The sequence below is a fragment of the Buteo buteo genome, chromosome 3, assembly GCF_964188355.1.
Source record: "Buteo buteo chromosome 3, bButBut1.hap1.1, whole genome shotgun sequence".
NCBI classification, from domain to species: domain Eukaryota; kingdom Metazoa; phylum Chordata; class Aves; order Accipitriformes; family Accipitridae; genus Buteo; species Buteo buteo.
Window position 1 is genome coordinate 58,559,934 of NC_134173.1, and position 6,000 is coordinate 58,565,933.

Sequence of the window (6,000 nt, forward strand, 5' to 3'; positions counted from 1 at the left end):
CCCGATTTGATAAATGTACAGTTTATTATCCCAGTACCACACGATCTGAGACCTGTCGCAGCTTTTTAAGACCTGAAAATTTCAGTGAGGTGAAGAAAAAAATAGTTCTCAAAGTTCAGTCAAAGTCACTGTGGGTATTTCTGCAGGATCTTACATGATATACTATAGATATAATCTAGATGTCCAGTATTGCACAGAAAATCAGTGGCTCAGGCAGAAACTGAGTAGGGGCATGGATGTGTTTAAAAGACTGTTTTCCTAAGACCACTTCCTCCAACACAATGACTAGTTTTGTATTCCCTGAACTCTTCCTTCTGTGTAACAGGGAAGGGATGGATCCAGAAGCTTCCTTCCCAGTCCATGCAAAGTCTCATACACATTGTTTATTTAGTAGCTATACAAAATATTGTAGCTCACTATGTAACCAATCCTACAAGGCAAAATAAATGGGAATTCAACATCCAGATAGAAGCTACATTCACATGATCAGTTCCCACATAACTAGCATTAATATAATTTAATGGCTTTTATCACAGAATCATATGCATGCTCAGAGTTCAAATTCAAATTCTAGGAAATTAAAATCTATTTCTGTTTCTTTACATTTCTGCTGCAACATGTGTTATTGCTGCACATGAGTTGCAATAAAGTTGCATCATGTCACACGCTGTAAGCAGAGTTACTCCAACTCAACTTCCTCAGTGTATAAGAGAAGTCACTGCAGAATGGCTCCTAAGTATAGGTATAAGAAGCAGGCTTTTATCTCTAGGTAAACCAATGCTATACAGTAAGACACAAAATGTTTATTCTTAATGTAGCACATTACAAAGAACTTCATTCTAAATATATAAATTTGAATGAATAAAATAGGATCTGAAGTCCCGTAAGTCTGACTGGTTATGTGCTAATGCTTCTCCAGTGACTCCAGTGGAGATGGTCCCAATTTACCATAGTGCTGAGACCAGAATGGGATGCAGGATATTTGCCTGACCCTACAGAATCCAGACGGTATTGAGAGCAGATGAAGGGGAAGACTTACTTACCACGCAACAACACTTTCTCCTACTACCTGTATGCTTTCTTTTCTTACTCTCCTGGGAACAAGCAAGTAGTCATCTCAGATAAATTACTCCTCAGGACTGAAGCTTGTATATTTACATGTGCATATTTAAGGTATGATCCCATGTAGTGCTGCTTGCCAGATCTTTCCTTCAAAGGAATACAGCGATGGGTGCTGAGTCACACTGCAGTCCAGCCCAGCTCTCCGGCATTTCATTTCACACCTGGGAACAAGTAAACAGCTGGGAACATTAACAGAGTGGCAAAAAACAGCAGCTCTTAGAAGAACACTGTGGTTTACCACAGAAACATCTGAGCTACTGGTTATGCCTTATGACCTGTCTGAATTTTGTCTCACACAGAGGCTGCGAGGCTTCTCCAGGCAAAAGCTTTATCGGACTCTTTCCAAACATGTTGGCAGCTGAGAAAGCTAGGTGTTTTCTGAGAACTTATTTTCATGCTGTTGGGAACATGGGAAAATGAAGTTGTTCTTATATTCGTAACAAATCTTCGAGTTTACACATGTAGAGAAAAAGCGTGTAGATTAATTCAGTTAAATTTGCTCTCATTCCCTGGGGAAGGAGGGAAGGCCCCAGGCACCTTCTTGCTATCTGTCTAGGGTAAGTTTTGCCCTTAACTTTCACACTTTCAGGAGACTTGAGGCATTTTCAAAGACCAGCTCCCAACCCTATCAAATAGGTGTGATGCACAGTAACTGAACACAGTGGGCATGACATTTCTGTTTGAAAAAAATAAAAATAGATGCCCTAATCTAAATTGGCTGATGAGAGGAACAACAACAGTGCTCTTCCACTATAAATCCTAGGCAAAATCAAACAACTGCCTGGTTTTAAAAGAAAGATATGTGATATGGCTACAAGCCTTTTAGACCTATCATGTGAATGTGCCTTCTGTTGCAAATTACACTTAAAGTGCAATTCTGTGGAAATGATTTATCAGCAATGTCGTCTGACTGAAGAGTTTACTTATTCTTTCGACTATCCCCGGGTCTTATTGTTCACCAGGGAAACGTACAGGAGAGAAATGACAACCCATTGGTGCATTACTTTCAGTTTCTGAATTAATTTAATATGTAGCCCCAAGTATTGTGCACTATGTGCATCTATTCTTGAGGTCACAAAGCCAGGAACCACGATAGTATGATTTGCCTGGAAAAATTGCAGTCTCCCAGTCAAATGTAAATAAAAAAGATTATTCTGAATACTGGTAGAAGTTGAATACCTAGCAACAAAAAATTGAAGTTTCTTCAGACTCTATGGGTCAGCAACTTAAGATCTCTCCTTTGGAGTCTTAAGGGTTAAGTCCTGCAAGACCACAACCTTCCTACCTGATGGAAACCAAAATCCTGAATCAGGCACTTAAACTCCTTGTTCATGAGGAGCACTAGATACATAATGGTTAGAGACACAAAAGCCAGCGTATTGGTGACAAAATCTCTTAACGTTATCTGCAGAAGAAATATGAGACCTACCCATCATTCCTGAGCCCCATGCTCCAGTGAGCTCGATCTTTCTGTCCTCATCAGAAAGTCTTTTCTTCTCAGATCTTTTCAACTCAGGTGCAACAAAGAGGGAAGTGATACCACTGCCAAGGATGGTCAGAGCATTTGGAGGTGAGTCCCAGGTCTAAATCCTTCTACTGCTGGATGTGGAGAGAGACAGGAATCAGACTTTCATTTTTTAAGCATATATATTCATAGCAAGGCATGAACGAGCATTCTGATTTATTCTGCTGTTTGAGACACATCAGCCAGATCCCTCATCAACCTGAATGACACCTTAAACAACAAACTGTGAAAGTCAAGGTTGGCTGCTCTCTGACCTAATTAAAAATTAGAATGTAAAACATTCTCCTTCATTTTTTCCACATAGAAAAGGACATAAATCCAGGTCAATTCTCAGTATTTATGTCCTTCAAGAACTCAATTATCTGGCTAAAGTGTATGTAGCAAGAAAATAGCATTTATGAGGTAGCACTGTCCTACTTCCTTAAAGGTAGATACTTTTTTTCTAATTAAGACTGATTTTCCTAACAAACTTAATTTTTTCATAGAATGGACTTAGCTAAAATAATCCACAGAAAATAAACTTTATTGTATATAATGCTGTGGTAGAAGCTAAGAACATCAACTTTTCCTCTTGAATTGCTATGGTGCTCTACTCAACTTCTATATACCGTTTGAAAAATACCTGCAGATCAAAGGGACTGGAAAAAATAGCCTGGAAGAGGTGTAATCTATACACCAATGGACAAAGAGGAAAAAGCTACAGAGAATGCACCAAATCTCCATTGTACAAGTTTCTGTAAAAAATCTGGCATTATTTTTTTTCTAGAACAGTTATAACACATTGTTTTCACCCATCCTTCAACTGCACAAGATAATAGTTAATTATGTGGGTGAAATATCTATCTTTTGCTGTAGCTTTAAACTGGGAAAATATGGGATTAAGAGCTTATATTGCTATTCTTGTTTGAGTTTGCCCTCAAAACCACAGCTTAATTGTTTTAGGTGTCTAGTTAAAAGGAGAATGTGGCAAAGGCAATGATGTTTTTGAAATGTATTTCATTCCAAATGAGAAATGAACTAGAGTCCCAAGAGTGAGCAATTTCAGTATTACAGCTTTTTGAATTCTCACTCTTGCTATATTTTTCATGAATGGGCACACTCAACTCCATGAGTACTCTCAGCATTCATCCAACTTAGCTTAACTTTTTGCCCAGAGTTTGGACAAACATAAAATTGCATTTCAATTCAAACTGCAGGAAATACAAGCTCATCGTGACTATGTGAATGTATGATAGGTCTGATCGAGCCCAGCTTTTGCCAAAAAAATCCTTGAAATCATACTTGTTTTCTCAGAAGGAAAGAGTCAGAATTTCAAGTGTTTCCCCCAGCAGTACTAAATAGATTATATAGCCATATAACTACCTGTATTTTCAGGAATTAAGTCAAATACTAATTGAATATTTTGATAGCAAGACTAGCATATTGGACTTCAGTCTACCTGAAACCTTGCAGTCTCTAGGATCGTGGCAGCTTCCTTACACTCAGTCTGTTTATTAATTCATTTCTAGCAGCTAAGAATTAGGTTCTGGATGGCAGAGATAGTGGAGAAAAAGGCAGGAGTCAGCCACCAGGGATCTGAGGTATCAGAGGTAAGTAAACAGCAGTGTAGCCATTGAAAGGGAGAGGCACAGAGAGACAGTCTGGAATTAAGAATTGCAACTGTTTCTTATTTAAGAAGGTGGTTTATAAATAAAATATCTCTTATATTTTTATAGTGTACTTTCTCCCCACACCTATTATTTATTTTTGCAAACAGCTTCTGGTTTCACATTCCATATACGGGTACAAGGCAGAGGCTTGTCTTTCTGTGCTCAATTCTGGCAGCATCCCCATAACATCAAAATTCACGGTTAACTAATTAGAAACCTCAATCAACTGGTCAAAATTATTTTAAGAGTCCAATCAGCTTCTTCCCAATTGTACATGTCACTTTTAATTAGGAAACAAAAAATCAGACAACACAAATAAATAGCAGTGAGGCAAGAGGCTAGCTATGGTTTGCGAGCAGTGTCCTGTGGAATTGCAGCAGCAAGGCACGCCAGCTGTGCCACGCTAAATAGCCTCGCTACATCCATGTGTCACACTTCTCAGCTGAAGTATAGGATGCACTCATCCTATACTTAGACAGCAAGCTGTCATAATTTCACACGGGACAAACATTTAATACGAGTTGGCTCTGATTAATTGGCCTCCTAGGACCAAGTCATTAATAGTAGTCAGAGACAGTATTTTCCAACAGAGTTAGAAAATAGAGATAGGAATCCATGTCCTGTGGACTAGGGTATGCCTAGTACTGAGGCTCAGGCACTGTGCTACGTAGCTATAACTAGTCCCATAGCTCAGACGTCTCCACGTTGCACTGCAATCGCAGTGAAGGCATACTGCCTTCCCTTCAGAAATTCCCTCTAGCACATTTGCACAACCTGCTCTGGTACAGATGCCCAAAGAGGTGTGTGAAACTCACCTCACTGGAGTTGTGGACACGGCCAGGTTGTGGTTCCTTGGGGAAAGCAGATATAGCCACACTGTTTGAGCTTGGCACCTATAGCAGGTAGCCAGAATACAGGTCTCAGGCTTCTAATCACACTGAAGATCTCAAAATGCCTAATCACTAAGCCATAAAACCGGAGATAATTAATGGGATTACAAATATCTTTGGTTTCCTCTAATGCCAGTGGTCATATAAATACTGTATCAACTGTATTGAATCCAAACAACATGTTCATAAGTGTAACGAGTTTTACAGCTGATTCTTCAGCCAATTCTGTGAACACAGTGCAGCGTAGACCTGTGACACCCTGGCACTACTTCTTCCAAGCATGGTACTGTATCCTGTGGAAAAGCAGTGCTGAAATAAGAGCACCACATCCTGGACTGTGTCCTTGGGAGCATGTGTGCTCAAGCATCAGGTTGCTGGAGCACCAGTAGCATGAGAGCTTCATTTTCGAATGTAAATAGAACAGAAAAAGGACTGAAGTACAATACTTAAAAATGAACATTTTCTTCTCTATGTACACCAGGTACTGTACATCTCACATACATTAACCCAGGGTACTCAAATGACCCAGTCCTTCTAATACCGTGTAACTCAAAGATAGACTCCTAATTCACTTTGATCATCACAAACCCATCAGCACACTAGTAGGCATTTAACTACTGTATGCCAATAAAAATGTTGTTTAAACTGTTAACTGCCTGTTTAAAGCAGCAATTAAGCCCTAAGATCAACACCTTCAAAATTACTGCCATGGGGCATAGATAAATATTAACTTTGGCTCTTAGGAAAAGTGTTGGGCTCATGACCTGGGAAAGGATCACTCTTGGTAGCTTAGGGTTTTATCCCCTGCTCCGTC